Raw genomic sequence first — 27,671 nt, 5'->3', positions numbered from 1 at the left:
AGTCTGTGGGCTTCCCACCCAGCAGGTGTGGGGTTGCTTATGTCATGTAATTGTGCCTCCTACTTCTTGACGTGGCTTCCTCTTTGTCTTCTGGAGTAGGATATCTTTTTGAAAGTTTCCAGTCCATTTGGTTGAATGTTGTTCAGCATTTGGTTGTAATTTTGTTGTTTTCATGAGAGAAGTGGAGCTCCAGTCCTTCTATTCTGCCATCTCAATCCCATCCCCAAAGATAACTTTTTAAAAAGTTAATTCATAATCAACTCACTTGGGACCTTAATTACATCTGCAGTAACCCTTCGCCTTTGCCACATAATAATAATCTAATTACAAGAGTGAGATGCTATCATATTCATGATCTGGGAGGGTGTCCTGCTCACGCTCAAGGAAAAGGGCTTATCCAAGGTGTGTGCACCAGGGGGCTGGGATCTTGGAGGCCGCTTAGAATTCTGCCTACCCTGGGGGTTACAGGTCAAGGAAGACCTCTCAGGAGAGATGATGTCCGGGCCGCTCCCTGGAGGATGGCCTGGAGATTCCTAGTTTCCCCACTAACTTGTGCATTATTGTGGATACATTATATCATTTAAATCCCTGATGCTTAGCACAGTGCCTGGTACATCATTAGGGACTAAGTTTTTGTTGTAGAATTAAATATACATACAAAAGGACCAGCATGAGCATTTCTTGGAGATTTGATAAAGTACTTCATGTTCTAGGAACTACCACAGGGTCAGGTTCAGGAGAAAGCATGAGAGTGATTATAAAGCCTCTACGGCAGTTTGGCTCACATGATTGTTCCTGGGTTAAAAGACTCAAGTTTCCAGATCTCTTTACTTTATAATGGTAAATAGTATCACTGTTACCATTATATTATTATTATTGGTTTTTTTTTTTTTGGTGAGATTACAGTTCACCATCCACTTTTGCCATATTTCAACACACAGACACACAGACACACACACTTATATTCATAGTATTGAATTGTACAGATATACTCCCCCTAACTCCCTCCCTCCTGCCCCCCCCCCACCAGGGGGCATTTATTTTCCCTCTGTTGTGGTCTGTCAGTCATGCTGAAATCCATGTTCATATGACCTGACCACAAGGGCATTTGCCCCACGCAGCCATTTGTTTTCTTTGGACTTTGTCTCAGTCTGTGCAGAGATAGGTTTTCAATGGGTCTATGCAGAGATAGGTTTTCTTTCTTTCGTCCTTTCTTTCTCTTTTCTTTCTTCCTTCCTTCCTTGCTTGCTTGCTTGCTTGCTTTTTAGGACCATACCCGTGGCATACAGAGGTTCCTAGGCTAGGGGTCCAATTGGAGCCACAGATGCCAGCCTACGCCACAGCAATGTAGGAGCCAAGCTGTTTCTGTGACCTACACCACAGCTCACAGCAACACCAAATCCTCAACCTACTGAGCGAGGCCAGGGATTGAACCTGCAACCTCATGGTTCCTAGTTGGATTTGTTTCTGCTGTGCCACAATGGGAACTCCACCATTATATTATAAATGGCATAAAATATCACTTTATCATGCAACCTGGATACAGTGTTTCCTGCAATCCTTTGGTGAAAGAACCCAAGGTGTCTACTGCTGACCCGCTCATTTGTTTGCTGCATGGCCACTGGGTTTTCTTGGTGCCCAGATGCCTCTGTATCTACTGATGGCTTGGGACATATAGAGTATTATCCCAAGAATCAAATGATGCTGTTTTTATCATTTTCAGAGTGCTTAAAGGAGAGTTAGGATTACAGTTACTATTCTTTAAGTTTAAAATGAGCTTTAATCAAGAGGAGGAAGGAAAATTGCTCAAGTCAGACCCTACAGCTAAAGGTGAAAAAACGCCTGGAGACTCTGCAAACTTTAGTTTGAAAGCATTTCTAGTGTTCAGCTCAGCTAAAGGGAAGTGTGCTTTGTTACAGAATACAATGACAGCTCTGCAAAATAGCAGCCTCTATGGCTTGCTGACACTGGGAACATAGATGTAGGAGGAGGAATAGTTTTGTGAAAAGCTACCTTATTTGGAAAAAGTCTTGGTTTAAGTAACATAAAAAGGGGCCCTGAGCTTTGTATGTTTAGAAATAAATGGAAATAGATATTCCTCGGCAAATCTATCTAGTGTGTGTACGTGGCCAAAGTAAGAAGGCTGAGTGGTACTGTTTTTTTCTATAGAGGGTTAAAAATGTCCAATTCTGATGGATATTTAGTTTAGCTGTTTATCCACCTTCCATTTTTTTCTGTGTCCCTTACTCCAAATTCTCTCTTTTTTGGGCCATTTTTCTAGTAACAACTTAGATAAAAATATAATTATAAATGTTGTACTCTCTTAAAACTAACAACAAAAACATATACATACATCCCACCACCACTATGGCATCACCATCATTTAGGAAACTTTTCAAGTGTGTGTGTGTGTGTGTGTGTGTGTGTGTGTGTGTGTGTGTAAACTCATGTGCACATGTACACATACATGTGCACACGTGTATATGTGTTTAGTGGACAGAATATCAGTTATGTCTAGAATTTCTTTGGCAGAATCCATCCCAAATAGGGTTCACTCTGACAAACTGAAGACCTAGAAAATTTTTCTAGACCTAAGATTATACCCACTCAGTCTAGTAAACTAACCTATTGAGATACTCTGTTTCTGTAACTGTTTTGTAGCTGATATTTATTCCAGTTGGAGCTAAAGGACCAAGGGAATCTGGATTTCCCTTCAAATATTGGGGGCTCTGAGTTTCTGGAAGATCAGGGTTTTTTTTCATATGATGTTCCTGAAACTTGAATGTGTCAAGGGATCCCATGAATTGCTTGTTGAAAACATAATGAGTAGATCTCTCTGGTCTATAATGATCCATATTTTTAAGAAACACCCCAAAGATTCTGATTCAGGAGAGAAATATGACAGGAACATAATTTAGGGGTGCAGACCATTTTTTTTAAGGAAAAAAGAAAAATTAGGGAAGGGTATTTATGCATAAATAAATAAATATGCATTAGGTTCAGTGTGAGAACTTGGATCTGCATGATTATGGAATTACTGTTGCCCATGTTGTTTTTAGATACATGCTATTTTTCTCTATAACTTCAAAAGCAAATGCTCTGCATTTATATTATCAGAAGCCTTTGAAACACCCAGTAAGCTCTAAAACTTTGCTTCAATAATTCTTGACCTTCTTCATTTCCATGTCTGCTGTGCTTTTTCACTTATCCCCCTTTTTTTTGTAGGTCAAATAGTGCTGACTTGAAAGGTCCATTTGCCTAAAGAACAAGGAACTTCCTTTTAGCCTTCTAAACACTTAACTCTCTTTAGGTCAAAACCAAGAGCACTAAGTGAAGTTTTTAGCTTTTTCTAAAGGGCACTTTTTTATTTATTTATTTATTTATTTATTTTTTTTGGGGGGGGGAGATGCAAAACTTGCCCAGGGCTCTAAATTTAAAGATTTCTTCCTTGGTCCTCCTGCAGTGTTTTTTTTTTTTTTTTTTTTTTTGTCTTTTTTTGCTATTTCTTTGGGCCGCTCCCGCGGCGTATGGAGGTTCCCAGGCTAGGGGTCGAATTGGAGCTGTAGCCACCGGCCTATGCCAGAACCACAGCAACGCAGGATCCGAGCCGCATCTGCAACCTACACCACAGCTCACGGCAACGCCGGATCGTCAACCCACTGAGCAAGGGCAGGGACCGAACCCGCAACCTCATGGTTCCTAGTCGGGTTCGTTAACCACTGCGCCACGACGGGAACTCCCTCCTGCAGTTTTGATCAGATCATTGTCGTCCCCTGAACAGGTGCTCTAGATATCCAAAACTATTGCCACATGAAGAGGAATGAAAAATCTCCTAAGCCTCACCATGGTGTTTGATGACAACCCTTTTTTGAGAAAGAGGAAAGAATGAATTCTTCAAGGACGCTAATGCTGCTAAGGAGCGTATTAACTTCCCCTCCTGGCCCTGGAGAGCTTACCCATCCCATTGACTTCAGTTGACCCACATGGACGCTTCCCAAGCCCATAGCTCTGACCCCACTTTCCTTCTCAACTTCAATCCCCTCTTCCATCTGAGTGCTGGCCATTTCCACTGGCCCCACCTGCCTTAGCTGGGAACCTCAACAAGAATAAAGCACATTTATTGTCTCCCTTTGTGCAAACCAGTCATTCTTCCCTCTATACTTTTGTTATTCATTCTTACCTCCGAGGCTAAGAAATACAAAGTCATATTTCCCTCTCATTCTTCCAGAATTCTACAGATGGTCACTCACAAAGTTCTGTTTTCCTTCATAACATTTTTGATATACACCTCTTTTTTTTTTTTCCTGTGGCAGCATCCTAACTCAGGCTCTTAATATTGCACATCTGAAATATTACCAGATACCATTAGACCCCTAACATCAATTTCTGCTTTTTTTTTCCTTATTAAGGCTGTACCTGCAGCATATGGAAGTTCCTAGGCTAGGGGTCATATTGGAGCTGCAGCTGCCAGCCTACACTACAGCTGCAGCAATGCCAGATCTGAGCTGTGACTGTGATTTATACCATAGCTCATGACAAGGCTGAATCCTTAAACCATTGAGTGAGGCCAGGGATCAAACCTGCATCCTCATAGATACCAGTCAGATTGTTACTGCTGAGCCACAGTGGGAACTCCCATTAATTTCTACTTGTTAATGACTCTTCTGACACAAGTGCACAAGCCCACATGGGATGAGTGGGCAAAGATCTGGATCTTATTTAGTTCTTGGGAAAAGAATCTCCCCTGAGATTTTGTTAGATTTAAAAAATTCTGACTTGCCAGTTGTGCACGTCAGGCTCACCTGTTTACTATATATAACACAGTAAGTATTTCCGCATTTTGAAAAGCTTTCCTTGGCTGCAGCAGCCTCGGCTGCAGTTAGTTTAGCTGTCAGAGGTCATTAGTGTACAAGTCTCCCTGTTCTGAACTTTCCTGCTTTGGGCAAACCTAGCCATTGTTCCTGCCAACGCTGTGGTGGTCCGTGTCCTGGACCAGATCCATCAGACCTCCAGGCAGGAGAGACAAGCAAATTGGGACTTTTTTTCTTTTTGTAGATAACTTTTAAAAAAATTACACTTGATTTACAATGTTGTATCAATTTCTGCTGTACAGCAAAGCGATCAAATCATATGCATGTGTCATATATATATATATATATATGTATGTGTGTGTCATACACACACACACATACACACACACACACACACACACACACACACACTCCTTTTCTTATATTATCTTCCATCATGGCCTATCCCAAGAGATTGGATATAGTTCCCTATGCAGTACAGTAGGACTTCATTGCTTATCTATGCTAAATGTAATAGTTTGCATCTACCACCCCCAAACTCCCAGTCCATCCCAATCCCTCCCCCACCCCCTCTTGGCAACCACAAATCTGTTCACTGTGTCTGTCAGACTTTATGTCCTATAGATAGATTCATTTGTGCCATATTTTAGATTCCATGTGTAAGTGATATCATATGGTATTTGTCTTTCTTTCTCTTTCTGACTTATTTCACTTAGTATGTGACTTTCTAGTTGCATCTATTTTGCTGCCAATGACAATATTTCATTCTTTTTTTATGGATGACTAGTCTTTCATTGTGTATATGTACCACATCTTCTGGATCTACTCCTCTGTCGATGAACATTTAGGTTGTTTCCACGTCTTGGCTGTTGTAAATAGTGCTGCTATGAATACAGGGGTGCATGTATCTTTTTTGAATGTAGTTTTGCAGAATGGTCTCTAGAATCTCTGGGAAGCCTTATGAGGGCACATGGTCAAACAGCCATCAACCACTGCACACTGGGGGATGAGAGCCTGTAAAACCTGACAAAATTGTATCATCTCAGCCCCATGTAACTCAGATGCTATTGGGGTTCCTGTAACCTTTGTGATCAGAATTAAATTGTCTTGAATCTCTCAATGCCATAGACTGTAGAAGTCCTAATTTCTGCCATATCTTGAGTGGCATCTTGTTTTCCTGACCACCATCCTTTGTATTCTGGCCCCTTTGCCTACTGCCTGTGTCATATTCTACATAGAACCTCATTGAAACATGCTTCAACCCTCCTCATGTGATGCCTCAGGGGACCAGTTTTCAAGACAGCCCAGTGGGCACAAAGGCATATTTATGCTGTTGAGAACACAAGGTTTGAATCCAAACAGATAGGGATCTGTATTTCAGGATTGGCCCTTGCTGGCTTACAACTTTGGACAAGGGCTTAATCTCTTGAACCTCAGTTTCCATGGCTATAAATGGAGGTAGTGATGCCTACCTCATTGATTAGTGAGTGGGATTAAATGGGACAGCCTATTTACATGAATGCATCTTGCATCCTTAGCTGTCATTTCTTTCTCCCTATGGAACAGAGCTTTTCTAAATGTGCCCTTGGGTTTAGATTTGTGACCTTGGCCCCCTGGGCAGCCCCAGCCACGTGGCCCAGATGATCACTAAGCCACCCATTGTGTCAGATGCATTTCCTATTTTGAAGCATTTTTGTCATGATATTATGTTTGTATTTACCCGCATGAGGCAAAAATTACGTATTGGATTATTGTCTTCTCACTCTGATGCAGAAGCAGAAGCTGCCCATATGCTACGGTGTCAACTATGCAGATGGGCCCAGATCAGCCAACATGACACACATCAAGTTGAACAGAAACGCCCACAGGAGCCTGGAAGAAGATGCCATCAGGAATTGATAAGAAGCATTTCGTATGTTTCCAATCATGACTTTCCTACTTCTCCCTCCATCTCAAAACTTAGACCTTAAGTTTTAGACTCATCGGAAAGGGAGCTAAAAAAAAGGCTGTTAAAGATATTCCAGTTTTGGCCTTCATGTAGGTGAGAGTTCCAAAGCGAGTGGACTTCATGCTCAAATGCTAAAGCAGAGAAAGACCACATTGCTGTAAAAATGATGCAGGAAAAACCAGCAGGTGGCGCTGCTGCTCCGTGCGTCTTTTCTGAGGTCCACAAAATGGCTTGGAGAAGAAAGTTGCCTTTCAAATGAGGGAGAGGGGTTTTAATGACGCCCATGCAAGCGTCTGCTGAAAAGAGTAGCCCCTTATCGTGTCAGTCAGAAGTAAGCTCCTCTGGAAGGGGCTTAGCTCATCTGACCTTGGAAACCAAAGGCTTACTGCCACTAAAAAGAATGGAAATCAGAGGGAGATTTGCAAAGAACAGAGCTTTCCATTCCCCCATAGAGAAATAAGGTTAGTGGTCTGGAGACAGCAAGCAAAAAGCAGCACAACTAAAGATATTAGCCTTGGAGAGCCCTGGGGTTAATGTGGTTGATAAGAGCCACAAAACCCGACTACATGCTAATTTGGTTGGTTAACTTATTACATCCTTGAGAGGGTTTTTTTTTCTCCCTCCTCTGGACTGGATGAAGAATTCCCTTGAGCCACAGAGGTTTTTGTATCAGGCGATTAAGTAGCATAGAAAATTACAGCCCTGCATTTGTGCTGTTGGAGTAAAGGTGGTGTCAGCATTCCTATTTTAAGCCGTTATTTTCAAGGGTGTGAGTTTGCCTGGGACTAGAGATCCAGCCTGGGGAACACTCCAGCACAGGACACATAGGGTGTGGGGCTGGCTCATGCAGATGAGCAGGCTCTCTGCCGGGGAGATGGGTTATCAGAGTTGACTCACTCTTGCTCTTAAACAAACAAATAAACAAAAGGCCACAGAAGGAAGTTAAAAATCCACTGCAGAGATATGTAATGAGTTAGGGGGAAAAAAAAAAACAAAAAACCCCAAAACGTTGCAAGATTTGTAGTGCAAAGATGTAGTACTCATGCATGACAACAGAACTGACAAAACACACTCTTATTAGCTTTTAATGATTACTTGGGCCAATGGTCTGTGAACTGAGATAGATTTCTGTGAGACTGTAATGACCCTAGAGGGTGTCTGGGTAATAAATACATATTTTAAAAATTGGTTACCACACAGCCATGAGCATTCCTCTGGAAGTCCAGCTTGCTGGATTATGTAATAACATAGTCAAAGTATCTGACAGTATCTATATCTATTTATCTGTATTCTCATATTGTTTATGTGTGCTCATGTCAGTCATAAAAGAGGAGAGGTAAGAGTTCCCATTGTGGCTCTGCAGAAACAGATCTGACTAGTATCCATGAGGACACAGGTTTGATCCCTGGCCTTGCTCAGTGGGTTGAGGATCCGGCATTGCCATGAACTGTGGTGTAGGTTGCTCAGATCTGGCATTGCTGTGGCTGTGGTATGGGCTGGTGGCTACAGCTCCGATTGGACCCCTAGCCTGGGAACCTCTATGTGCTGTGGGTGCTCCCCTAAAAAAGACAAAAGTAAATAAAGAAAGAAAGGAAGGTAGGAAGAAAGCAGGGAGGTAATACACACTTGCAGAGATTTTTATTATGGTCCAGACTCTATTACTCCCAGGATGACTCCCACAGTACCCCTTGTATAGTAGGATTTATTGTTCCCATTTTAGAGCTGAGAAAACCGAGGCTTCAGTTCCAGGTGAAGCAACTTTCCTCAAGTATTCCATTGACGGGTACCTGGAATTTAGACTCAGGATTATCTGTTCCGAGGCCCATGATCTTTCCACCGTAATACCTTATGTATCTGCTCCTTGGAAGATATTTCATTCCAATTCAATTTATATTTGTTTTCAACAGGGCAGCTTAGTCTCCCTTTTCCTCCTCTCAAGAATAAGGGTGATGTTGTCAGCCTCTCAGATGGTTGAGAAAATGACTTAGCCCAGCGCCTGACACCCAGAAACCGCTCCATGTAAGCGCCCCATCCCCGTTGCTGTTCCACTGGAGAGAAATGGAAACAAGGCTGTGGTAAACGACATGCTTGGATTGCAGCTAGACCTTGCAGCTTTTCAGGGAATTGCGCCACAGAAATGTGAGTTCCCTCAATTTTCTCAGATTCATGAGGTGCAGGAATAGAGTACATACATTGATTTTTGCAGCCAATAAATAGACAAAGACCAGGAAAGGGAAACAGGCATGGAAAATTGCACGTCGATCGTTGGAGAAACAAGGTGCTGGCAGTAATTGGGTGGAACCAGAGGAAGTCATGTCTGTGATTACCGGCTGCCCTCCGAGTATCAGTACCTCTCCCGTCTTCGTGGGCTTTGAATGGGCCGGGAGGGGTCATGTAGGATGACACCTCATCTCAAGTCAGTAGCCTCCATTCTTAAATGGGCTGTTACACACATGCGAGGAGGTGGTTTCAGAGAAACAAAACTGCTACTAAGCATTTTGATACTAAGTCTACGTAGTAACGGTGGTCCAGCCTTCCAGAAGGCCCATCTCCCTCTCGGGGCTGTCATCATGACAGGAGGTCCTTCAGGCTCTGGACTGTGGAGGTCACCAAGATACTTTGGGGACAGAGAGTCTCCGACTGGGGGCTTCTTTGTCCCCAAAGCATTTTTGTCTGAAAGGAGGAAGCATTTGGTGGGGAGAGGAGGAAAGGAGAACAGAGATGAGGAGAGAGAAAAGGACAGGGAAGATCCAGGAGAGAACAACCAGGAGGTGTTCCAAAGTGGATGCTTTCAGAGAATGAAGAGGGGCCCAAAGAAAACCTGCTCAGGTCTTATGCTTTTGGTCAGTCATGGATGAGAATTTTGTGCATAGTAGTTTCCAGCTCATGTGTACTGTGTGCACGCCTACACAGCCTGAGAGTTCTAGAGAGATCATTGAGAAAGGAACACAGGGGCCTGACTACGTGCTTCTGCATTGGTGAGCCACACTAATCCTCCTGCAGCGCCTCTTCCATTTTTCCATGTTAGTCTGAAGGAAACAGACTCTTGGCCTTAGGTCCTGTGGCAAGTTTGAGGCAGAGCAAGATTTAAGTGCGACCCACAACTTGTACTCTTTCTAGCTAGCTCAGTGATAGATAATGGCTTTCATTGTGCTGCAAGATGCTGCTGGCAGCTCCTTTCTCTGAGGCTGGCTAGGAAAATAAAAATGGACAAGGGTTTATACACACACACACCGAAATCCAGGGATGCTCAAGTTCCTTATATAAGATGCATAGTACAGTTGGCCCTCCAACCCTCCATAGCCACAGGTTCTGCATCTCGCAGAACTTACCTGAACTCCACTTTGCTTCCTTCCTTCCTTTCTGCTTTTTAGGGCCACACCCATGGCCTATGGAAGTTCCCAGGCTAAGGGTTGAATCAGAGCTGCAGCTGCGGACCTACACCACAGCCACAGCAACACCAGATCTGAGCCACGTCTGCAACCTACACCACTGCTCAGTGCTGGATCCTTAACCCACTGAGAAATGCCAGGGAATGAACCTGTATCCTCATGGATGCTAGGTGGATTCGTTTTTGCCATGCCACAATGAGAACTCCTAGTTTTCATCTTAGAGTCTGCTTCTTGGGGAATCCACTTGATAGCTAGTGTGAAATAGTAGAAAACCATGTGTAAAAAATACATAGGTATATATACCACACATGTATATATACATACTACATATATACTGGCATATGTGTGTATGTGTATGTGTGTGTGTATATGTATGTGTGTATGTATACACAGACTACATGTATGTATAGCTCCCAGTACAGGGATTTGTACCTAGTAAGTGCTCAAGAAATGGTAGTTTATCTTCCCTCCCTCATCAAGCAGTCAGAACCCATGTAAGCCCACCCAGTACCTCCCAGTCGGTCACCAGGCCTGGCATGATTCAAACCCTTGCACTTTGGGAGAAGAAGTTTTCATAGGAGAAGAACTTTAATTTTATGAAATTGCCTCTGAGAGACCAGGGAGGTTGCTGAGAATCGAGTTCTCAGTTTCATTATAGATAAAAACAATAGAAGCTGCTGGACAAGGCCGGGTAATCAATTACAGGTGACTGTCAGGGGCTGTATTTACCAGGAAGCTGTCTGGAAGCACAGCAATATCGAAACACAGTGTGAGTTGTGCGTTCCTTAATGGGCTCTGGCCCTCTGGATACAGGCAGATGTGTGGGCTGCAGGCTTCTTTCAACTCCATTATTCTGCTTCCTCAGGGATCTCAGCTCATCTCCACGAGCTCATCTGCATACCACGCAGGTCGTCGCTGGGAGAAAGCGTGTCTTCAGAACGGACCGTGGTAAGACTTGGAATAAGGAGTCAACCCCCGTTTCATGCAAAGGAAACACTGAAGCTAAGTAGGGAACTGGGCACATTAACACCATCTGGGTTAATAAGGCCACTGTGGACAGAGTTTAAAATTGCTTCCACAATTAAAGAGCCTGAGGAAATCTATATGTTTGGGTCTGAATGAGGACGCATCCAATAGTGATGAGAATTCTCTGTTTCTCTAAAAATAAAAAAGAAACAGGGTGGGGTGGGGGTGGGGGTGATGTGAACTAACCTGGCCCAACCGATGCCCCTTCCAGTGTGCCCAGCAGCATGGTGTCTGTGGACCAGCCAGGTCACACTAGCGCTTTCTCAGAGGATTCAACCAAGCCTTGGCACCTTCCTTGGCATGGAAAGAAGGCAACATTTTTTCCCCCCTCCAGGGCTCTGTGCCTTGTATTGAATAAATACTTGTTGTTATAAGGTCCCTGTAATTGCATTTTGCAGCATAGAAAAATTGAGGCACAGGACAATTCACAATCACATCTTCTGAGTGGCAGAGTTTGCATCAGAGGCGCTTTGCTGCTCTGTCTCCAGGGAAGGTGCACATGGGCTCTCGATTTTGGAATTGGGCTTGGGGGCATCCTTTGTTCTGTATTGGCTAGCAACTCTTGCAAGGTGGCCAGGGTGACCTGAGTGGAGTGGCAGAGTTACATCAAAGACATGGCTGTGCTTGACCCAGACTCCTCTCTTCTTACTTCTAACACATCTTAGCAAAGAGTTTATTTGAGTTGACTTATCAAACTTTTACCGTTAAAGTAATCATCAAATCAGCAATTTGATAAGGAAGCGGAACCCCCCCATGCTACTAATGTGCTAGCCTGGGATGTCCTTTCTTGGTTTGTGTGGTTGGAAGGCTGGGCCTCTTGGAGTCAGGCTTGCCCTGGGTGCACCAGCCATGGTGCTTTTAACATCCTGGTTCCTCATCACTGCAGGTGACGTGAACTCGGAGGGGGCTTATATTCCTGAAACCGTCTCAAAACCAGCTGTTCATGCCTTTCTTTGTGAGGAGAAGCAGAAGAATCTGCAGTTCCTTTCCTTTGTGTTGCATCTTTTTCTATTTTTTTTTTTTTCTTTTCATGGCTGCACCTGTGGCATATGGAAGTTCTTGGGCTACGGTTTGAATTGGAGCTGCTGCTGCTGGCTTACACCTCAGCCACAGCAACAGGTAACACTGGATGGAAGCTGCCTCTGGGACCTATGCTGAGCCATATCTGCCACCTACACCACAGCTTGTGGCAATACTGGATCCTTAACCCACTGAGTGAGGCCTGGCATTGAACCCACATTCTCATAGTCACTATGTTGGGTTCTTAACCCTCTGACCCACAACAGGAACTCCCCAAATTGCATTTTTAGTAGTTATTGAGATACAGTGGATGTACATATTTAACTTCTACAATCTGATAAGTTATATGAATAACCTGTAAAACCGTCATTACAATTAGGTTAATCAACATATCCATCTCTTCCCAGAGTTTCCTTATGTCCCTTTCTAAGTCCCTCCTTGCCCCACACCCATGCCTGATCTCAAGCAACCACTGATCTGCTTTCTGTCACTGTGGATTCACTTGCATTTTTGAGAGTTTTATGTAAATAGAATGATTCACTTTGGAATGTTTTTTTTTAAAATTTGGCTTCTTTCACTCAGCATAATTATTTTGACACTCATCAGTGTTGCATCTCTCAGGGTTTTATTACTTTTTATCAGTGAGTATTCCATTGTATGGGTATGCCACAATTTGTTTATCTAGTCACTTGTTACTGGACATTTGTACTGTTTCTATTCTATTACAAAGGAAGCTGCCATGAACATTCATGTACAAGTTAAAAGAATGATAAGACAGGCCATAGACAAGAAGATAATTGCAAAGGCATAGATCTGAAAAAGGACTTTCATCCAGAATATATAAAGAACCCTGAGAACCCAGTCATAAGAAAACAAACCAATAGAGACATGGGAAGATTTGAACAGACACTTCATAAAGTAAGATATGGAGATGTCAGATAAGCACCCGGAAAAGCACATGAAAAGATGCTCAGCATTAGAGAAAAGTTAAGTCAAAACAAGATATCCTTACCCAGCTATTAGAGTAGTTTAGATGTTTTTCAAAAATTTTAATAGACCTCTATCATGTGATTCAGCTCTTCCACTTCTAGATATTTACTCAGACTGAATTTTGATTTTCTGATTATTTGACTATTTCTTTCATCAGAGTGTATGCGTAAACACCTTAAGATTAGGAACATTTTTTTTTTAAAATCTTATCTTTAAATTTAATGTTATATTCCTAGAATCAAGCATCCTGTCTGGAGTCTAATATCTGCTTAGGAAAGGTAATCCTATGACGCTGATGATTGAAAGGTGAGCAATGGAAAGCATTCCGGAATTTGAAGGATGATTTTCATTTTGAAAAACAAAGGTGAGAACATTGAACTTCACTCTTCAGGCTCTGCTGTGATTTCCTTGGCGTTTCTAGCAAGAGATTTTCCAGGGTCCCCTGAGAGTGGCTACCACCTGTCTAGACACTTCCCAAATCACAGTGAACACCTGTACTCTCCTTACCTCCCTGGTGATGCCGACACTTAGTTTCATAGTTATTAATGTGTATGAGACTGTTAAATTATTTAAGTGTTGAATTCGGTTCTGATATATTTTTGTGTCCCCCACAGCTGCTCATTTAGCAATTTGTACATATATTCACTCAAGTAAATATGGTGATTGGATGAATTATACACAGCTTGACATCCCAAGCATGATCTTTGAGGAAATATGGGAGCTATAAACGAAGGAGACAATTATACTGCTCTTATTCAGTTGATCTAAGTATTGGTGCTATCTCTAAGACTGGACTCAAGAAGTTTTAAAGCAAAATCTAAATGCGATTTCTCCCTGTGTAGACATTATCTGTGTACACTGTTGAACACGTAGAGAGTACGGAAAGTACAGTGTCAATGGAAAAGTAAGTGTGATGCACATTTTTTTGGAGGGCAGTCTGGCACCCTACCAGTATTTTTAATTTACTTCATTTTTTTAATCTAGTGCCTCTCTCTCTAGAAAATTACCCTAGCCTTCCAGGCTTTCTGCCATGAGCTTTTAAGTTGCAGTGGGACATGATTTTGTCTCAACTTTCTGTCATTTACTACAAGATTATTTTAAAATAACTATTTCTTTGTGTTGTTTCTAAGTCTTTTGCATAACATTCTTTTTTTTTTTTTTGTCTTTTAAGGGCTGTGCCAGTGGCATATGGAGGTTCCCACGCTCAGGGTCCAGTCAGAACTATGGCCACTGGCCTCTGTGACAGCCACAGCAATGTGAGATCTGAGCCACGTCTGTGACCTACACCCTAGCTCACAGCAGTGCCAGATCCTTAACCCACTGAGCGAGGCTAGGGATCAAACCCGCATCCTGATGGGTACTAGTTGGGTTTGTTAAGTGCTGAGCCATGATGGGAACTCCTGCATAGCATTCTTAATGCCTGTATCATGAGATGGTACCACATTTCTCCTCTTGTTAGTCATTTGGTTTCTTTGCTGGGATGAAGGTAGTTTATAAATATTGTGTGGCCGGTATCTTTAGAATAAAGCTTTTTCTATATATCGGATTATTCCCTTATTTATGCATTTTGTTTAATTGTTCCTTGGAAAGGTTTCCAAAAGGGGTATGCCATAAATTGTACCCCCCAAAATACATGAGTATGTTTAAGCAAAGTTAATTGCTTTCAGAAATTCACTTGCTTCTGAGTCAAGCACTTGATTGGATAGAAAGGATAAACTGGAATTGATGGTTATTTATTCAGTCCCTGACACCAGCTAAAGAGCATCTTCCTGTTATGTGCATTTTATTTTCACTGTTTGCTTATTAAATAAAGCAGAAGTTTAAACACAGCAGAAGACTAATGATTCTTTGCCACAGTTGATGTTCCACAGAAGTTACAAGCCCTGATGAAGGATCAAAAGAATCTCGCAATTCTGTGCTCTAATTTTTGCATCAAAGCTTTCATTTGGCACTCGCACATCCTTAATGATATGAAAGTGTGACAAGCAATATCCTGATTAATTTATTTTCTCTGGTTGATACTTTCTCACTGCTTGCAAATAGCTACCAGTATCTCCTGAAAAGTGGGATCGAAAGGATTTAAGGATCATCTTGCAGATAAACAAAGCCACCAGATTTCTAATCTAAGATTTGCCTTTGTCCAAGTTACACGGCTTTTCAGATTTATGGAGAGAGAGGTACAACTCTAATAGGGGAAGGTGAAATGGCCATCATCAGTATGGTGGAGGCTTTGAATTGTGACTAGCGAAAAAGGAGTAGTAAGACATGCAGTAAAAGCAAGTGAATTTCAAGCTTTCATCTTTCCTTTAGAGCATACTGTTGCTTCTCACATTTGTGAAAGGTTTTGCATTTTCTTTGTTTTTACTGGAGATATTTATATCTTTGTATTTCTAGGTATCTATTTATAAATAACAGTGCTAGTTATTAAATGATTGCGTCTCTGCTCCAAATCTGCGGCTCTTTGTGATTTGGGGTGAACCCTATAAACACTTCCCCTTTGAGAGCTGGTTCAATGTTAGGTTTTGTCAATAGAGGGCGCTAGAGAGACATTGCAGGCAGAGCGAAGTAAGACACTCTGAACTTCTTTTAGCTGCCCAGCTGCTGGCCAGTGAGTGGGTGGCCTAGTGGATTTTAACTTCCAGTGAAATTCCCCAGCACCCCAGTCCAAGTCTTCCTGCAGACCAGCTACAATTTGTTGGCACCCCATGGGCGGGCAGCTTCCAGCAGGCCAGCTTCACCCTGTGGAACCCCAATGACTTTCACCAGTACCCCACCACGTGCTCCCTGCAGATTAGCTCCAGCCCAGGACACTGAATGAAGTTTCTTGCTCTTCAGCAGCTTGCAGTTGTACCTCTTCTATGAGGTCAACATCTCAGCCTCAGGAGTGAGTTGGTGCTCTTCCATGCTTTTCGTTTCATTCTTGGGTACTCTCTTTTCACCTAGGGGTGTAACTGCTCCCAACATTTGCTTTGAGTCCTCTTTAACCCATTTAACAGTTAGTCACTTTTCACTAGTTATGAATTTTTGTATGTAAAGTTTTTTTTCCTGTCTAGATTCCTGGTGTGGTTTCTTGTTCCTGACCAACTCAGTAACAAAGAATTACTGAGCTCCTGTTGTGTACTGGACACCATGCTAGGTCCTGGAGACAGAGCAGTAGAGGAGACAGACAAGGTTCCTGATGCCAGTGCCCCGCCGGTTTCCATGATGGACAAGTAAGGTGTCAGGTATGGCAGCGAAACCTGTTTTAGGATGAGGGTCATGGGGTGAGGGCAGAATGTACTTAAGGAGGCGACACGTCAACCCAAACTGAAGAGGTGGGGCAAGAGTATTCCAGCAGAGGAACTCGACGCTTGTCCGAGAGCAGCGTCAGAACTGAATGCAGGAAAGGGCACTGCTGAGGGGCTGGGAGGAGGGGGTGAGACAGAAGCAGAGACCAGACCTCTGGGAGTGCTGACAACCACGTTCGGGATTCTGACCTTTACTCAGTGGCCACAAGGGTGGTTGCATCATACGGTAGAGTGCTGGTTCTCATTCCGGGCTGCAGGTTGGAAACCCGTAGGGTTCTTAAAATCTGGGCTGACCCCCACATCAATTGAATCAGTCTCTTTAGGAGGGAACATGAGATATCAGTAGCCTTTGAAGTTTTCAGGTGATTCCAAAGCACAGGCAAGGCCTGAGAGCCAGGGATCTTGAGGAACAACAGCAACAACTACAAAAAAACAAAAACAAAAACAAAAACAAAAAACCAGTATGCTGTGATGAGGATTAAATTACCAATTTAAGGACAAAGCCCTTAGTTGGAGGAAAAAAGCCCTTTCATCGTAGTTGGTGAAAGTTTTCCAGCCTAAAGATTCACATAATCTATAATGTTGCTTCACTATGCCAAAGTCACCTAGCATATTCCAAAGGCACGGGTTTGGCATTGTCGCTAAACAGAAAGTGGTCACGAGTGGCAAATAATTTTGAGGTAAATTTCTTCAAATACACAAGGCAAGGGCGGGATCACTGGGAATTAGGTAAATGTTTAAAATTAAGAAAATACAATTCAGAATTCGCTAGGGAATTTTGCTTTAGTTAAAAAAAAAAAAGGGCTTTTGATAGTTAAACAAATATTTGCTAAGTAAATGAATGTATGACCTCCTGATAATATGATTCTAATTAAACATATAAAAAAGGAGCCTATCTGCCACCTCTTAACTTGACTGAAATTAATTAAACATGGATTTCTCATCGGAGGTTAACCTCAAGATAAACTAGCTCTTAGAGCTATGTTTGACGAGCTTATGAAAATCTATATTTAGCACATGGGTGAGGACTACCAGTACCTTTGATTTTTTTTTTTTTTCTGGTACTAAAAACTAAAGTCAGTTTCAGAAGAATCTTAAGCACTTTGTTTGGCTGCACAGCTGCTTCTGTTGCTTTCTCACCTGCTGTGCTGACCTCCAAACCACACTGCTTACCTTACGTTAGAGACTGAATCAGATGCACCACCTCTGGAGATGATGCAGGTTAAAGAAGAAAAAAAATCATTAGGTTTTGCATTATAGAAGCATTACAGGGAACGAGGTTTGAAATCATAACGTAGCCACAGTCGATCAGCTAATCTCATTCAGACGGACATGGTTCTTGTGTCCCAATTATGTGGCATGACAGCAGAGGCACATATGGGTGGCTGTCAAGAGAGGAGAAATTAATTGATTATCAGGGGTAGTGTGGGCAATTGGTAACATGGCTAAAACATGAAAATTAATGTTATTAAAACCCCTGTTCAGTATGGAATCCCCCTCTTGTGGTCCTCATTATCTATTCTACATCTTTTGGCCCTCTATTTTAGATGCTGCGGTTTTCTCTAGCACTGTGTTGCATGCTTGCAAATCTCCCTGAGTGTAAACCCCCCTGAGATTATAGTACCAAACTCATTATTTTATACTTTTCTTTTACTCACATGCCTGGTGGGGAACTAGGCTCAGAGGTGGGATGCATAGTAAGTGCTTCTTAAATTACATTGGGTAGTGCCTTGAGTTAATAGGTGATTCGGTAAAGACAACATGTGACTGTATCCATGATATTGTAAAACATTACAATATGCTGTAGAATAAAAGACCACATTATCCCCTGGGGTTTCACTGTATCTTGTTTTTATACTCACTCTGCTTCCTCATACATATTCCATCGCTAAATTACTGTGATAGAGGAAGCTGTGTTTAATGGTATTGGAATTAGAAAAAAAAAAGAAAGAGCAGTGAAATATGGCCCAAGCATAATGCAAGCTATTTGAGTGGTACCTGAAATAAGACTCAAGAACAGGTCTAACTGGATCAAAACAGTAACCGGAGAATGTTATCTTAGTGACTGAGAGGATGCGGAAATCTCCCAGTTGCTCAAATGAGGCTCAGTCAGGCCCTCAGAGGGTTCTACTGAGAATTATGACTATTTACGTATTCTTGTCTGTCCTGACCTCCAGTCCACTTCTGGGAATACAATGCCACCTTCTTCATCAAGCATCCCATCCTTTACACCTGATATTAATAGCCCCACTGGAGAGGGAGGTGGAGGAAGGAACTGGGAGTTGTATGTTCTAGCCTTGGTGGAGCCACTGAATAAATCTGTGGCCTTGGGAAAGGCCTTGACCTTTTGGGAAGAGATGGGAAGGAGTTGGGGATTCAAGAAGTCATACATTCTGACTTAGCCAACACAAAGCAATCTCTGCTGCAGAACCTCTTGTAGCATCAATATAGGCACGTTTTCCTTAAAGAGAAAGAGAGCTGCCATTATTATTATTATTTTTTTTCTGGACAGCTCCGAAGAAGATTTGAAAGATTTTAATACATTGCACTAAAATCTGTTTGTATGTAACATCCAATAATCTATTCTGTGTAACATCTGTTGGTGCTAGCTCTTTGAATGATGGAGTTTGGCACATAGAAAACATGTATTTTGGAGACCAAGCCCTTGTTGCTTACATAATTTGCTAATCTTTTCTCCCATTCTGTAGGTTGTCTTTTCGTTTTGTTTATGGTTTCCTTCCCTGTGCAAAAGCTTGTACATTTGATTAGGTCCCATTGGTTTCTTTTTGCTTTTATTTCTGTTACTTTGGGAGACTGACCTAATAAAACATTTGTACGATTTATGTCAGAGAATGTTTTCCTTATGATCTGTCTCTTCTAGGAGTTTTATGGTATCATGTCTTACGTTTAAGTCTTGAAGCTATTTTGAGTTCATTTTTGTGCATGGTGTGAGGGTGTGTTCTAGTTTTATTGGTTTACATGTAGCTGTCCAATTTTCCCAGCACTACTTGCTGAAAAGGCTTTTTTCCCATTTTATATTCTTGCCTTCTTTGTCAAAGATTAATTGACTGTAGGAGCCTGGGTTTATTTCTGGGATCTCTAGAAAACATGTATGTATGTTTGTCTTCTTCTTCATCATAGCTGTCATTATAATCCCACATTACCCTGGGGGGAAAAAATCATCATTGAAAAGCTAATGTAGTAGTGGAAAGAACCAATGTTTGGAGTTACAAGACTTCAGTATGGATTCGACCTTCAGTCATCAATCTGTATTATTTCTGAGCCTCAATTTTCTTATTTCCAACATGAGGAGAATTTCTACCGCATAAGAACATTCTCTGTACACTGCTACGATGGACTTTATTTTTTTTCCTTTCAGATTCTGGTTCTGTTACCATTTTTGTGGTAACCATCTTCTCATTTCTTATAAACTCCTCGCTCAATTTAAAGATCTGTAAGGTGGAGTTCCGAGGCAGCTTGGAGATTAAGAATCTGCTGTTTTCACTGCGGTGGCTCAGATCACTGCCCTCGCATGGGTTCGGTCCCTGTCGTGGGAACTTCTGTATGCCATGAGTGTGGCCAAAAAGCAAAAGAGCAACAACAACAACAACAAATAAAGATCCATAAGGCGAATTCTGAAATGGCAGTCCCTGCAGCCCAGGCTTTTCTCTGAACCATATACCTTTTATTAGCATTTCTTACACCATGTTTATTTCCATGACTGTCTGATTGTGCACTCTTTGAGAGAAGACTTTATACCATTGCTTCCTTGCATCAAACTGAATTTGTTTACTTGTAAGGAGGATTAGTATGAAAAGCACATTTTTTTTTCTGCTTGTTTTTGCTTTTTTAAGGGCTGCGCATACAGCATATGGGAGTTCCCAGGCTAGGGGTCAAATCGGAGCTGAAGCTGCCGGCCTACACCACAGCCACAGCAATGCCAGATCCGAGCCATATCTGCAACCTATGCCACGGTTCGCGGCAACACTGGATCCTTAACCCACTGAGCAAGGCTAGGGATCGAACCCATGTCCTCATGGACACTAGTTGGTTTTGTCACTGCTGAGCTACAATGGAAACTCCAAGAACACATGTTATATTGCAAGTGAAATTAATTTTGCAAAGATGCTGTGTCACATGAAATTAAGACCGGATTGTTGGTATCACTTCCCTCTGAGCAGCTAAAAAACCCATGATGAACTATGTTTTACACCTGAAATTAAAATATTGTAAGCCAACTACACTTCAATAAAAAGGGCAACCCCCCCAACCCCCTGATGAAGTAGTGGAGAGGAGAAACATGTTATTTTCAACTGAACTAAGAAGGCTTTACAAACTTCTCTGCTTCTGAACTTAATTGATAATCAACTTCAGACAACACACAAGATTTTACTTGTTCTGCTTTTCAGTCTTATAGACTGTTTCTAAAGGACCAGAGTGTTTCCTCTAGACCTGTGTAATTCTGGAATTTTTTTTCTTTCAATTTTCTTTACAGACGATGAACCCCCTCTATGTCTCCATCAAGATGATTGTTTTTGGTTGTCAAAGTGAGAACTTTTATTTGTTGGAATCCATAATACAAGTTCCTTCAGCCCAATACAACCCCATCTCCCCTTTTTTTCTTAGTTTTAAGACCAGTATCCTCTTGGACAAAGGTCTTCTTCTTCTTGGACAACCATCTTCCTATAAAGGGCTAGAGGGTGAATATCTTTTAGGCTTTATGGGCCATAAGTTCTGGATCATGACTACTTGCCTCTGTCATTGTGGTGCAAGACTAACTCTGGACAATACCTAAATGATTGGGGGTGGCTGTGTTTGGATCGCAGTTCATTTACAAAGCAGGCAACTGGCCAGATCTGGCCCCCAGGCAGGAGTTTGCTACCCTTCATTCAGTCCATTGAAATTGTACTCTCTGGCAGACTTAGTGTCAGCATCACGTGGGTGGGAGCTAATTAGAGATGCAGACTCTCAGGCACCACCCCAGACCTACTGCATCAGGATCTGCATTTCCACAAGATTTCCAGGTGAATCCTGTGTGTGTGCAAGTTTGAGAACTAAGGTCACGGATGAATAGCACAAAGGAGACATCTGGGAGCATATTGTAGTGTGCCTAGTGGGGTGGGCTGCCTTCTCAGAATGTAACTTGTGGGCCTTTTTCAGTCTCTCCTTCCTGTGCCAGCTTTCTTCCCCTGGTTCCTTCTCACCCACCAACTGCATGCTCTCCTGCGACTGTCAGCTTGCCTTGCCACCTCCTCAGCCTAGCAGCTGCTCATTCCCCAGGTTCTCTGTGTCCTCCAGGGAGGGCACTGGGAGCCTGTCAGATGGAAAGGGTTTAGCTTGCTTGAAGTGCTGCTCACTGTAGGATGGGATTGTGTCTTGCCTGTTCAGACAGTGCCCCTGCCTGCCCCACTCCCATTTTATGTGCCCACCTCTTCTTTCAAGTGTTGATATAAATGGAAAAGGAAGCTCCAGGAACTGAGGCGGTTTCCCTTCCATATTGTGATGCCTAAGAGCCTCCACTAATGATTAACATGTCTCAGCAAAATAATTATGGCAATAGCAAGAAAAAAAATTCTGAGTGTACCAGGGAGCAGAGCAATGGAGCTGTTCCAGCATTTTCTTAAATGGAACCCAGAGGCCTTAATTATGATGTATATGTCTTCAGGTAAGTCTTTCAAGCAATTTGGAATAGGCAATTATGTCATTTTCCTGCTGTTCTCCCCTCCCCCTTTGCTCTTATCCTTCTTTATTAATATAGACACCTGTCAGAATGAAGGGACCCGCATGCAACTTTGCATCGATTCAAGTGGGTGCAAGTTGATTATTCAGCCTTTAAAGTTTGATTAACACTCTCCTTTCCCTTTAGGAGCTGACTGGACTGTATTTGCTTTTCTGGGGTAGAAGATGCCCTCTGTTGGCTCCTGCTCTCACGAAGTGGTTGCCCATTTCACACGCAAGCATATCCAGTGACAGATGACATATCTACCTGGAGCTTGCTATCTCTTACATGGTAGGTCCTTGATACCTCATCTCCCAGGGCAGTGCTTGACTCCTGATAAGGGACACCTTACTGAGGTCTCTTTCCATGTAATGTCCACCTGTTAAATCTTTCTAGCTTTTTAGGAAACCCTAGCATGGGTTCTATTAAAAAAAACAAACAAAAAAACGGGTAAAAATAGATATAATTTATTGTGCCTACCACTGTACACTCATTTTTTTTTTCATTTAATCTTCACCATTAGTAGTTGCTATTGTTATTTCTATTTTATTTTAATCTTTTTTTGGTGGGGGAGGGCACAGCTGCAGCATATGGAAATTCCCAGGCTAGGGGTCAAATCAGAGTTGCAGTTGCTGGCCTACACCACAGCCACAGCCACAGCAATGCAGGATCTGAGCCATGACTGTGACCTACACCACAGTTCAGGCAATGCCGGATCCTTAATCCACTGAGCAAGGCCAGGGATCAAATCCATGTCCTCATGGATACTAGTCAGGTTTGTTACATGGAGCCATGATAAGAACCCCTATTATCCCTGTTTTAAAGCTGAGGAGTCTGAGGCTTTGCGAAGGTATCTTGTCTGAAGTAACATTTAGAAAGTGGAGGAGCTGAGAGTTGAACTGTAAGGAGACATTATAACTGGAAGGGAAATGCTATTAACTGCTAACAATATCATAGGGTTCATGATGGAAATTTAAGACGTATAGGGTTCTCCAGTGACTAGCATTTTCAGAAACTGTGAGTATGGGTTGCAAAGTGAGTGATGGATGCTTGAGGCCTATGCATAGGAATTATTATGCATGGGTCCTCTGGAAAGGCATGAAAGCCTAGGCTGACATCCTATTAGAGCGACTAATGTGCAGTAATGCAAAAACCCCTCCATTTGACAGGGGCCCCGTTACACTCAGAAGTGTGACTCTGGTGATCCCATAAACAGTGGTGGTTCCCTGCAGAGTTAGCAGGTAGAGTCCCAGTAATCACCTTTCACTTTCTCCTTTATAAGAGGTCTCCAGGCTTCTCACTGAAGCCTCTAATGCAACCCCAGGATTGCCTGCTGTGTGCCTTGGTGTAAGCAGTGCATTAATGGTGTGAAAAATTGCAGCTCACAAGCCCTTCCTTGAGCAGCTGTGGTGACACACAGGCTGCTTTTTGCTGCCATGGGGGCAGGTCTCCTGGTAGGATATAACATTCCTGAGAGGTGCGGTAGCCAGCTTCACCTCAAATGCATGGAAATTGGCATTCTGTTCCGATTTCTGTGGTCATATGCCTGGATATTTGCCTGGAGCCCTGATGTTTCCAGCAGAAAATGAGGCCAGTAGAGCTGGGAAAGAGAGGGGATTGAACAGCTTCTCAGCCACTCTGCAAAATCAAACCTGAAAGAGAGGTGGAGAAACAGCACACTATGTTTTCTCTTCCTCTGATGGATAATGACCATGCATCATTATTTAAGTGTCGAGGTCACACAAGTTGCCTTTCTGGATGGTGGAGTAAGAAACATGAAATCATTTTATGAAGTTCCACTGTTATACAAATGCAAGATGGATGCTATTGTGGTGAAAGCTGGACTGGCTTCTGGCACACCAGCAGGGTCTAGGCCAACAGGAAAAAGAAATGGCATTTTGGAGAAACCAGAGTGAATGTACATGTAAGCTGACAGCAGGTTCTGTCCTGAATGTCATGTGGGAGCATTGGAATGGAGGAAGTTACGAGGGTGGTTTAAATCCATTTCAAACCAGGCTGCAACTTGCGGCATCTACCTCTCCCAGGAGACATACCTGTCACTGAACTAGGGTGTTTTTTTCATTCCGTCGACCTCCCTCTAACTTCCCTAATTCTCCTATGCTCCCATTGCTAGTCAACCACCCTTCTCTTGATACCTTTTAATTCAGATCCATTCAATTACTCAATAAATGTTTACTGAACCCCTACCATGTGCCAGGCACTGGTCTCTACACCTGTGTACCGATAAATAATATGTGACACTGCCCTCAAGGTCTAGTAGGATGAGAGACCAACACAGGCAAGAAAAAGGTGTTGCAGGTCCTGGGAACTTGACAGTTTTGAGAAAAGTGTTAGAGACAGAAGGGAGAAGGGATCAGTCTTTTCTGAGAGAGTGTGGGAGGTAGATCAGGAAGTTCTTTAAGCAGGTCCTATTTTGACCCAGAGGTGGTGATGACGCTACCAGGAATTCAGGGTATATCTAATCTGATCTCTTGTATCTGATCCAGTAGGCAATCTTGTTTTCCTTATTTACACATTATTGGGCACCTATTTTGGGCCAGGCACTGTGCTAGGATGTATGGATGTCAGAACCTGCAGTCTAGTCAGTAGGCAGATATTACAGTTAATTGTCTCTCCAGAAGAGAAGAGCGTGCACTCCAGGAAAAAAATTGGGTGGCCTTCGTACATGTTACTGCCTGGGAAGATGTCTGGAATTCTTTTCCTCCAGCCCCTGACCTCTCCTTCTAGTTCATGGGACTGGCTAGTACCCTGCTTTCCTGGTTAGGCTGAGTTGTAACTGGCTATGCAAGTCATTATGGAGCCTTTGGGAGGATGGCCGGCCACGGTGGGCAGGGTCACGTGATTCGTCTCGGCCAATGAGAAGTGAGCTGAGTGATGCTTGCTGTACAGTTGGGCTGCTCCAGTGCTACCACCAGGCCCTCAGAACTCTTTTTTTTTTTTTTTTTTTTGGAAACAGCTGCTGGCCTACACCACAGCAACACCACGTCTGTGATCTACACCACAGCTCACTGCAAATCCGGCTCTATAACTCACTGAGCAAGGTCAGGGATCAAACCCGCAACCTGATTCCTAGTCGGATTCATTTCCACTGTGCCAGGATGAGAATTCCTCTCAGAGCTGTCTTTATCCCTGCAGCCTAGCATTTACTCCCATTGGATGTGATGGTTGTCCTGTCACCTGGGACCCTGCGCCACCATGATTAGCAGAAGCCCCTGGTTAGCGAGATGCAGTGGACATCTTGGGTTAGCAAGAAATAAACTTTTGTTGAAATTGTGGGTTGTTAAATATCACAGCATAACCTAGGTGACTGGTAACCCATTTTTTTGGGGGGGAGGCCACCACATTTCACCAAATAGTTTAGGCCTCTTATCTGTATGTGTGCATTGCTCCCTGCACATACATACTCTTTTATTTAAAGAAAATCACATTTTATTATGTGTTTAATGTGTTAGGCTATAAAAGGAGAGGAGCCATAATTGTCTTGTTTATTACCATATCTCTAGGGCTTAGCACCCTGATTAGCACATGGAAGATAAATACGTGTTGAAGGAATTAATGAATGAACTGGGGATTACTGCATGGAATCATACATTTTTGAAGAGACTCAGTTCTTCATATGAAAACTAAACAGCTTAAAGAGCTTGTCTATGACTTTAAAGCATTTTTCTCCTCTACCCGCTCTCTACCCCTCAGTGCTTTTCCTTGGCTTTAAACAACTTAAGGTCAACTAATCCTGATTCCAATGGGACAAACTGTAGTTCCCAAAGGAATCAGTTTTGCATGACTTCTTTGGTGGGAACAAAATATTTTCCCTTTTCTGATGTGACATATGCTCTGTTACCTTTGCCTGTGTTGGAGGAAGTGCTCTTCCTGCAGGATGTCACCCTGGGGCATCTGGTGAGACTGTGAGCCTCCGACATGGACAGTAGCCCATAGAGTCTGGACTAACACACATCTCTGAAAAACATCTTTGATGAAGTGACTCCCCTCCCTGCACAAACACAACAATTAACTACAGCAGGTAAAATTGTGTCTTGGGAAGATAATGAGGTTGACTTCTCTGCTGGTATAATTTTGCCTGTGTGTGTCTGGGATCCTGGCTTGGATCTCATCCAGCTCACCCCAGGGAAAACATAGCTGGTAGGCACCATGGTGCTTTAATGAAGCGCCTGCCTGTGTTAAGGAAACATCAAAGTTGCTCCAGCTTCAAAACAAGTTAAATTTTGGCAGCTGCACTTGGCGGGGGCGGGGTGGGGGTGCAGCATGGGGACCTCTCTTCACCTCTCTGGTAGGTGAACTAATGACAACGATGTAAGAACCACTGCCGTTGTGTGTCATGTGTATCCCTGAGTCCCAAGTCTTAGCACATCTATTTCATATGTGATCCCTGCATTGCATCTAGGACACGGGCAGCACAGGGGAGAGGCCAGCCAGAATCCTTTCACACTGGCTCATGGTCAAGAGCATCGTGTTCCTTGAAGAGACTAGACAGCCTGGGACATGGTGCAGCAAAGGCCATGTTGCTCCTGCCAATCACTTCCATGTCTCTCTCGTCTCTTCTGCTGCTGGCCTCAAGTTGACTTGACAGTCTATTCTGCCTCGGGTATAAATTTATTTCCAGCTCTCCCTCTGAAGCCTGCTGAGCATTTATGCACAGAGGCGCTGGCTGTGTGGCTGAAGCAATGGCCCGTGCTCACTGCCACTTCTTTTGTTACGCTTGCTTCCAGTACATTCATCTTGTTGCTAGTTTTTGTTGCCCTGACTGTTTGTGATTGCCTATGTGCTGCCATTGTCTGACCACTCATCCTTATTTTCCAGTGACAAGGACAGTTTCCTTTGGACAATGAGGGGCAAACAAAGATAAATAGCATGATTTAGAGAACAAAGTGCCCAGAGGGGAAAAACAAACTCTATAACCTCCATAATGTTAATCTAGAAATACACTCACAAAATCAGGATATGCAGAAGGTAGGTTGTCCAATTCAATACTGATCGCCTTCAATTCGGAAGACAATTCTATGTTATGTTGAAGAACTTACAGTAAAGCTGTGTCAACATGATAGCCAATCCATTTTGGCACATCTGCAATATGTAGGTGCAGCTGGTGAAAGCACAATGCCAGTGAAAGATGTCAATTCAAGCCCTATGTAGACCTGTGCTTCTCTAGATTGTGTGGCCAGAGACAGAAGGCTTCATCCTGGACTTTACTGCTGAGAAAGGAGCCAGGGGTGGGGTGGTTATAGGAACAAGTAAGTCAACATAGGTGTTTTAAGACATTGCACACAGTGTGCTTACAAAACTCAAGGCACATGCCTGGTTAATATCCTTTGGTTATATCTCAAATCAGTTTTTGATTAGGTTGGTTGAAGGCTTCTATTCAGAGTTTATTTAGGGTTCTGAGGCTGATCCTATTGAATTACTCAGTCAGCAATTCAGTTCATTTGTAAGCCAATGGCA

At 42.9% G+C, this 27,671-nt stretch overlaps 1 long non-coding RNA gene across 1 annotated transcript in view; it reads left to right on the top strand.

Annotated features, from left to right (window-relative positions):
* Positions 1-27,671, top strand: part of LOC110255612 (uncharacterized) — a 215,027-nt gene that overhangs the window by 135,286 nt on the left and 52,070 nt on the right. The window contains exons 2-5 of the long non-coding RNA XR_002336156.2: positions 6,585-6,723; positions 11,017-11,099; positions 13,424-16,411; positions 22,341-22,484. This is a non-coding gene — a long non-coding RNA (uncharacterized LOC110255612). The remainder of the gene's footprint in view (positions 1-6,584; positions 6,724-11,016; positions 11,100-13,423; positions 16,412-22,340; positions 22,485-27,671) is intronic.

Source organism: Sus scrofa, chromosome 10 (genome assembly GCF_054392235.1).
Source record: "Sus scrofa isolate SSC_HxYL_T2T_F1_AM1 chromosome 10, Sscrofa_HxYL_maternal_Yorkshire_Landrace_v2.0, whole genome shotgun sequence".
Taxonomy (NCBI): Eukaryota; Metazoa; Chordata; class Mammalia; order Artiodactyla; family Suidae; genus Sus; species Sus scrofa.
The sequence above is the reverse complement of the archived record's forward strand: the minus strand, read 5'-3'. Positions and strand labels throughout refer to the sequence as shown.